This window comes from Pinus tabuliformis, chromosome J (assembly GCF_031772625.1).
Source record: "Pinus tabuliformis cultivar Carrire ecotype Pingquan chromosome J, CPIR1, whole genome shotgun sequence".
Lineage (NCBI taxonomy): Eukaryota > Viridiplantae > Streptophyta > Pinopsida > Pinales > Pinaceae > Pinus > Pinus tabuliformis.
The window spans coordinates 408,859,272-408,868,951 of record NC_142295.1 but is presented as its reverse complement, the minus strand read 5'-3'; the positions used below and the strand labels follow the sequence as shown (position 1 = coordinate 408,868,951).

The window sequence follows — 9,680 nt, the reverse complement described above, 5'->3', positions numbered from 1 at the left end:
TAGAATTATTTAAATTACAATCTTATTTGTGTAACTTTTTAATTTTCCAATTAATATTTTTGGTTAAATTTTAAAATTAAAATAGACAGTTACATAAAATAATTATTAAAAATTAAAATACAACTCCTTCCTAACTTCAATCATCCTATTTTTGAAAATTGTGAAAAAAACCCTTTTTAAAATAAAAATCATTATTATCTTTGAAAATTTACAAGTTATTTTTAATACTCCACTTGTTGCTAAGAAAATAATAACATGTGAAATAAATGTATAAATACAGTTTTAAAATGTAAAAATACTCATACAAACTCATATAACCAAATAGCATAACATTGTTGTACAAGTATTTTGAAACATTAAATCTCAATAATTTTAAAATGAAAAATACACAATGTTAATATGTATAATTATATATACACACCCAAATTTAAAATACACCAAATTATGCATAATATATTGTGTACAATCAAAATACACAACACATTTCAATACATCACAATATCACATTATAAATATTTAAATTATAATCTTATTTGTATAACTTTTTAATTTTCCAATTAATATTTTTGGTTAAATCACAATTTAAACATCATTTGTGATAGTTATATAATTTTAGTTAAATCACATTTTAAACATCATTTGTGATAGTTATATAAAGTATTATATGAAAACCATATGAATAATGCAAAAGATTTGGAATCAAAGTTTAACATGCAATATGTAAAGTTTGTTCACCAATTTAAAACAAAACTAATCTTATATTAATTAATTAAATGAAATACAAATCAAAAATCATTAACATGTAACTTATTTGTGAAACTTGAAAATTAAAATTTTAAAACTAAAATAGATAGTTACATAAAATAATTAATAAAAATTAAAATACAACTTCTTCCCAACTACAAGCATCCTATTTTTGAAAATTGTGAGAAAGACATTTTTTAAAATAAAAATCATTACTATCTTTTAAAATTTATAAGTTATTTTTAATACTCCACTTGTTATTTATAAAATGTAAAAATACTCATACAAATAACATAATACTCATATTCAAATACTCGTAACCAAATAACATAATATTGTTGTACAAATATTTTGAAACATTAAATCTCAATAATTTTAAAATGAAAAATACACTGTTAATGTGTATAATTATATATACACACAACACAACATCACATATCACAACACAACACAATACAATACAACACAACAACAACACAAATAACAACACAACACAATACAACACAACAACACATAAATAGGTAAAATTTAGGGTTTTAATTGTATAAATTTTTATTAAATAACAAAATTTTAAATGTAATTTTATGAGTTATTTTTCAACCATTTGTGATTAGGGTTTTAATTGTATAAATTTTAAATATAAATTTTTATTAAATAACAAAATTTTAAATGTAATTTTATGAGTTAATTTTCAACCATTTGTGCTTGGTATATAAAGTATCATGTGAGAATAATGTGAAGCAGATTTTTTTTCAAAAACATCAATTCATTTTAAATATTAATTTTTATTAAATAACATAATTTTAAAATGTAATTTTGTGAGTTAATTTTTATAGTCATTTTGGTTGGTATAAAGGCTATGCTGTGAAAAAGAAGTAAATATGTTCAATCAATTTTTTTTAAACACAAAGTTGAATAATTTTTGTAAAAGCATTAAAAATTAAAAATCATTATATCAGAAACCATATTTTAAAGTGACTTGTATCATAAAATTATTGTTGGTCAAACAACTTAAAATAAAATGTTAAAATTAAAAAACTTATAAAAAAAAAAAAAGAGAAAAGAAAAAGACAACCATCCAAGACAATGAGACTCCTCCAAGATAGCTTTGGCCATGCTATCTTGGAAGGTTGGGAAAAGGGGTCAACCCCCTCTCCAAAAAAAAAACTGATTATTATTGAAGTATTGTTTTTGAGTGGTACATCAAAAATAATAATACAATTACAATTACAAAGATTCTTTGTCCTTTGCCAATGCACTCCCCTTCTTGGTCCTGTTCTTTCCATCTACCTTCTTGGTCCCTGCATACCATTAAAAATTTATAATTTTGATAATATTTTAAGATAATCAATAACAAACAATTAAATATTTTTTTTAAACCAGATCAAAATTAGTCCATTAAACATGAAGTATGAAATTGCAAAACAATTCCATTTACCTTCTCATATATAATGTTTTGTTACAACACTCTGCATCTGGGTTTGAGTGGAAAAGCTTCCAATCTATTTTTTTATACCTGTTTCATATAATAAGAAGCTTCAAAATTGTAATAATAATTTTACCTGTTTCATATAATAAGAAGCTTCAGAGTTGTAATAATAATTTTATTTTAAAATAATAGTTGTAACTAATAAAAATTTCACTCACCATTTCACTCACCATAGTTGTAACTTCTTGTCAAAAGCCCTCTCTCCGTCCACTTGTTTTTTGCCTGTTCGACAAAACAAGAAAAATAAATTTTTGGTTACAAATATACCATTAGATAATAAAAACAAAAACAAAAGTTTAAAGACCCTTTCATATTTGATTAAGAATAAAAATTAGCTCATTGTAAATTTCACAGAGATATAATTCCTGCCTGGAAGATACTTTAGGAGCCATTAACGCACTTCAAGATTGACTGATTCAATCAAGCTAAGCAACTTGGTAGCTTACCTTAAAATAAATTAATTAAGTTAAAAGAACATGTGCCAGACACTCTGATTGGTCATTGCGCTCACAGAATATCAAAACATATTTAAAATATGTATTACATTCATGTGCCACGCTCTGAGGGGAGGTCATTGGGCTCACACAAGTCACTACAGTTGCCTGGCCTCGCCTCAGTAACTCAGTAAGTTGATGGGAGAGCAATCGAGGGCCTACAGCACAAGACAAACTGCTGAATTGAGTAAGTTGATGGGAGAGCAATCGAGGGCCTACAGCACAAGACAAACTGCTGAATTGAGTAAGTTGATGGGAGAGCAATCGAGGGCCTACAGCACAAGACAAACTGCTGAATTGAGTCTGTTTGCCCTTACAGCGTAAGACAAACTACTCTACTCAATTGAATCTGTTTTGTCCTACAGCGTAAGACAAACTACTCAATTGAGTCTTTTTTGCATTAATAGCGATGTACACCCATTATAAATTCTGCTGAACCGATACAGGTGGGAACCATACCCATTGTACAATTCAGTATGTTTTATATATGGTACATCAATTGACCTGTACCATATTTGATCAAATTATCTATCAAGTCCAGAGGAGCTTATTATGCATGATTAATTTGATATTTTGAAAAGCTACACAACATTCAAAAAAGATAAAGATATTTCATTGTTGATTATACAGGATGAATATAGTGAATTTCCATCAGAGGATATGTGCAATTTACCTTCAAGAGCAATAGAAATATATTTTTGGGTTGCCTTGAACAATAGAATATTCCTCCTACAGGCATCTTATGATATATCAGTTTGGAGAGCATCAGACTGAAGATATATTTCAGGTTCCTGGAAGAGTAGAATATTCCCCATACAGGTATCTTAAGGATGAGAGAGAAATAATAGTAAAATAATTATTGGACATGTATCAGATTGTGTCTAGTAAAAGCCCCTGTCTATCAAGTAGTGTGACAGATCGGTTTGGGGAGCATCAGACTGAAGATCTGAAGGTTGCATGTTCGGTCCACACTCACCACCATTGTATTTTTGTAACTCATTCTTTAAAAGGTTTGTTGAACACTAAATCGATAAATGAAAGCAATACACAGAATTACTATGACAAAAGAAAAGTTCATTCCTGTAACACTCAAGCAGGGATTTGTCAAATACTTGTAACAGAAGGTGAAACTAAATGACTTCATTAATAACTTAACTTTGTCTATCCAGTAATGTGACACCTACATTTGGAGAGCATCAGACTGAATATCTAAAGGTTGCATGTTCCGTCCACACTCACCACATTGCATTTTTCTGTAATCAATTCTTCAAAAGGTTTGTTGAACTAATTAGATAAATGAAGGCATTCCAAGGAACTACTATGACAAAAGAAAAGTTCACTCTACATGGCAAACTGCAACACTCAAGCAGGCATCTATCGAGTACTTGTAACAGAAGGTGAAACTAAATGACTTCATTAAGAACTTGTATGTCATCCGTAGTGTGACACCTAGGTTTGGAGAGCATCAGACTGAAGGTTGCATGTTCGGTCCACACTCACCACATTGAATTTTCTGTAATTCGTTCTTCAAAAGGTTTGTTAAACTAAATAGATAAATGAAGGCAATCCAAGGAATTACTATGACAAACGAAAGTTCACTCTACATGGAAAACTGTAACACTCAAGCAGGCATATGTCAAATATGAGCATCACACTGAAGGTTGCATGTTCCGTCCACACTCACCACATTGCATTTTCTGTAATTCGTTATTCAAAAGGTTTGTTGAACTAAATAGATAAATGAAGGCAATCCAAGGAATTACTATGACAAACGAAAAGTTCACTCTATATGGCAAACTGTAACGCTCAAGCAGGCATCTGTCAAATACTTGTTACAGAAGGTGAAACTAAATGACTTCATTAGTAACTTAAGTTTGTCTATCCAGTACTGTAACAGCTAGGTTTAGCGAGGGTCAGACTGAATATCTGAAGGTCCTCACTCACCACATTGCATTTCTTGTAACTCATTCTTCAAAAGGTTTGTTGGACTAAATAGATAAATGAAGCAAATCCAAAGAATTACTGTGACTATTAAAAAAAACAAAAAAATCACTGTACATGGCAAACTGTACCAACGCAAGCAGGCATCTGCCAAATACTTGTAACAGAAGGCTGGCTCTCACAGACTTTAGAAGTGAAATATGATGCCTTGAGCACTGACATGAACACTGGTCAGGCAAAATCAGTAGCCTCTTGCTTTTCAAAGTAGAAATTGATTCACAAAGAGAAGTAGAAATTGATTCACAAAGAGAAGCTTTTATGCATCTATGATAAGGAAATCCGAAATATTGACCCTTATGCATGTTGTCGAAAAATTCAAGCAATATTTATCCGGACAACACCTCAAAATTGGAAGAGCAGGAAACTTTGAAGTATACATTTCTTATCTATGCTATCTATCGTAGAACTGGGATTGGAAAAAAATTATTAGCTGTATGTGCAAAAGATGAGAGGGGTGCAAAAGATGAGAGGGCAGCTGATAGGCTACAAAACTCCAAAAAAACCTAGGAGGAGGACCATGGGTATGCATTTCCAGGCAATCTGATTTTTTTATAAGAATTGCACATATCTAGTACCGAAATACATATTTTAACAAGGCGGAAATAGAAGAATGCCAATCCTCATCTGCTGTTGGTCAAAAGTTGACATTCCAGTGGTACTAGGACATTCCAAGGATCTGGAACTTCTCATGCAAGCTATTCAATCAAAGTCCTGATAAATAAGGGGATTTAGGCATTGCACAAGTAGCAACCTCTTGATCCACCAGCAGCAGAGATTGACCATCTTAAATCTTGCCCTAAACTTGAAAGACTTCTCGATTGGAAAGAAGATGGCAATTCAGTCTCCGTAAATTGCAATGGTTTTCAAATGGGAAAAAACTTTACCCTAATTAAACTCGAGTGGATCCAAATGGTTGTTCAGGGGAGCTAGACTGTGAATCAGAACTACGCATTGGTATATCTACCGCGGCACAGACACCTTATTTGGACATGGTAACAAACTATGCAAATGACCAATTATCAAATCAAAATACTGAGTGCTAGAGACTGATAACAAAGTGACCAACCAATTATCAAATCAAGACATTGAGTAGCGCAGACTGATCACTAAGTAACCAATTTTAAATCAGAGGGAAGATACACAACCGATTACACTGATTAAGAAAACAAACAATACCATATAAGTATACATAGAAACCCCAAGTACCCCAGATATAAGTTATAGATAAAGTTTACTGTTCGTCCTCACAGCAAGCTATTCATAGAGCAATCCTGACACCCTTTCTTTGCAAAAAATCTAGACATGTCACGAGAATTGTGTGCCATACAGCAGCCCAAAAAGTCTAGACACTTTATTATGATTAATCGTGCGAGTCATCAAATAAAAAGCCTGCTAATAAAGTCATCAAGCCTTTCTTCCAGAAAACACACGCATCAATAAACTGTGTATTCTACGCTGCAAGACATGCTGAATTGGGTCTGTTCTGGTTAATAGCAATATGTCAGCCCTCCATCCCTAATTATTGGGTGCACAATAGGTGATAGTGTCAATTAAAATCTTCTCACCATTGGCATCCAACAAACCAGAATGACCAGGTTCATCTGAATGTTTACTGGCCAGATGCTCTTGCACCCTTTTTCTCCCCACCATCCAGAATACCCCTCTTGCTCATAACTTCATGGCAGATCCTTTTAATTGACATCCCTTTTCTGCATTTATTTATCTTAGTTGAAGGGAAAACCCCAGAAGAAGGGATAGAAAGTAGATAACCAACACCAACAGTTTGGTTTGACTGCTCATAATACTGGCCAGATGCTCTTGCACCCTTTTCCTCCCCACCATCCAGAATACCCCTCTTGCTCATAGCTTCATGGGCAGATCCTTTTAATTGACATCCACTTTCTGCATTTATTTAGCTTAGTTGAAGGGAAAACCCCAGAAGAAGGGATAGAAAGTAGATAACCAACACCAACAATTTGGTTTGACTGCTCCTAATACTGGCTCAGGATACCTCATAAGTTGGGTTACTAAAAAAAGGTTCACAAGGGTGGCTCAAGATACCTCATAAGATAGGTTAAGAAAAAAAAAAAATTCCCAAGGATGTGTTACAACACCTCACTGGTAACATTATCCTCTTACATCCATGCTCATTTCTGGCTCCATATTTCATCTACCTCACGGGTGGATTTCTCATACCTTTAAAATCCCTTATAGGCTCATTCCTAAAGTATATTTAAGGATAAATTTTAAATTAATTGAATTTCTATCTTACTGATTTGAAAGTCCCTTACTGGCTCATTCCTCAAGCAGTTTTAAGTATGCATTTTAAATCAGTCTAGTGATTGGTATCAAGGTAAGATGTAATTCTAGGCTAATCTCAATTACTAAACCATATAATAGTGTGAACACTAGAGCTTCAGAACAAGCTTAAGCATACTAAGAGCAAGCTGCCTATAGGGCTAAGAACTCACTTATGTTCCATGAAAACCAGTATTACTCTCTGATCACTCACCACCTAGTAGTTCTATTATCTCATGTAGCATCTATCTAGAAGAATATTTGCTAGATTACAAGTTGCTTATTTATATATATAATGATGAACTCATACAAGGTAATAATGACGCATTTAAGAGTAGTATGCTGGTAGCTTAATTTGCTTAAGTGTACATGATAGCAGTATAATTCAACTCTTAACATACCCTTAGTTATATGTCTAGTTAATCCAAGAATATGTAAAGAGGCTGCTGTGGTTCTGATCAGGAGGCTGCTGTGGTTCTGATCAGGGAATGCAGAATTATTTGTACTGCTAGCCTCTAGATATTGAACTTCTACAAAAGGTTTCTAAGAAGAAGATTCTGGAAACCCCAAAATCTTTTTTAAACTTGGTTATGAGAGGGTTTTATGCTAATGCTAAATCAGCACAAATAAGTTGAAATTTCATAAACAATATTCAAAAAATAAAACCTAATAAACAATACCAAAAAAATAAAACCCAAAGAATTTGAAGAACGAAACACATCACAGATTATGAAATAAAACCCAAAGAAATTGAAGAACCAAACACATCACAGATTGTGGTTCTGATCAGGGAATGCAGAATTATTTGTACTACTAGCCTCTACATATTGAACTTCTACAAAAGGTTTCTAAGAAGAAGACTCTGGAAACCCCAAAATCTTTTTTAGACTTGGTTATTAGAGGGTTTTATGCTATAATGCTAAATCAGCACAAAGAAATTGAAGAACCAAACACATCACAGATTATAAACTTCTAAAAACAATTTCTAAGAAGAAATTTCTGGAAACCTGAAACCTTATTTAGATTTGAACATTCAAGGGTTTTATGCTAACACTAAATCACTCTCAATTTATTGAACTTTGATAACAATACTCAAAAATTAAAACCTATTAGGACATAAACAGTACTAAAAAAACTAAAGAGTCAAGACAGAACAACTAAACTCATCAAAGATTATAAAGTCTTTCCCAACCAAAAACCAGAAACATAAAAAACGAAACTCATCAAAGATTATAAAATCTTTCCTAACCCTTACATGCAAATGCAATTGGGAGAAGAAGTTTTTAACTAAAACCATAGTGAATATGTATCTAATCCCTAATCTTATGAGATAGGAGAGAAACCAAAAGTTAAAGTTAATCTCACCTGTAATCTAAAAAATACACCGCAGCCTTGTTTTCCAGGATGGTCATATAGTTCTTCACCTGCACCTCAAGAGAAAACGGCACAAGTTAATCCAAAGAAAAAAATAAATATGATAAACACTAATCTATCCATGAGATATTGAAATACAGTTATGTCATCTTATAATGTATTTAAATCTGATAATTTAAAAACCAAATAAATAAAACAGTACCTACCTTCTCAGTCTCCACAATTAAATCAATCATCCCGTCTTATGCTCATTGCAACATCGCCCTCCCTCTTTTGCTTATTGCGACATCGCCCTAGCTCTTTGACCCAGAAAACAAGTACCAACCTCTCACACCAGAAGCAAAAGAACAGCAAACAAACCCAAATCTACACCAACCACCAGAACCAAAAAAACAGCAAACAAACCCAAATCTAGACCAACCAGGAAAAGAAAATAAACAGAAACAAAATAGATAAAAAGTAAAAGAAAATGCAGACAGAAATTAAGCATGGCCATGCTCCAGGAAAAAAAGAAAACACGGAGTATCAAAATGCAACAAACAGCAAAATCTGTCCTGCTCTTCTGTCTAAACCCAACAAATTCCAAAATCTGTCAGGCTCTATTATCTAATTTGTTCTGCCAATCTCCTTCTCCGCCAAGCTCCACCGAAAAATAAGCCCACCATCTCTCCAATCTTCTGCTCTCTCCTTCTCCGCCAAGCTCCAGCTAAAAATAAGAAGCCCACCATCTCTCAGATCTTCTGCTCTCTCCTTCTCGGCCAAGCTCCAGCTAAAAATAAGAAGCCCACCATCTCTCAGATCTTCTGCTCTCCCCTCTTGCTCTGTCGGCCAAGGTAGCAAATGAAAGGCCTAAATTCTCCACTCTGGCTCCTGCCGGCCAGGCTAGCAAATGCCTACCAGCTACCATCTATCAGATACCCTACAATCTTTAACCTTCCACTCTTTCTTGCTCTGCCGGCCAAGCGTGTAACTGTGATAATATATATCGGATTTCAAGAATTTCGAAAGTTTTTCCCTCTTTCAAATCCGCCGCTAGCATCCGCACAGAGCCCAATGCCGCCTTTGACATCAAAATGTGTATTTAAAATATGATCTGCACAGAGACCGTTGAAATTAAAATATGGTTATGTGCATTGAACTGTGCACCATGTACTTGTAACCTGTTTCTATTATTATTTATAGTTGTGAGTGGTTTATTTGTTATAAAAAATAAAAATAATAATAATAAGTTTATTAATCATTAAAAATATTATTTTTGTGGATTTTATTAAAAAATTGAT

The 9,680-nt window shown here is 32.8% G+C and overlaps 1 long non-coding RNA gene across 1 annotated transcript; it reads right to left on the bottom strand.

Annotated features, from left to right (window-relative positions):
• Positions 1–1,878: 1,878 nt before the first annotated feature.
• On the bottom strand, positions 1,879–9,411 carry LOC149227566 (uncharacterized). Its single transcript, XR_016247804.1, has 5 exons — positions 8,607–9,411; positions 8,392–8,450; positions 2,404–2,455; positions 2,183–2,260; positions 1,879–2,045 (listed from the first exon to the last, which is right to left on the bottom strand). It is a non-coding gene; the product is annotated as an uncharacterized LOC149227566 (long non-coding RNA).
• Between the last annotated feature and the right edge of the window lie 269 nt (positions 9,412–9,680).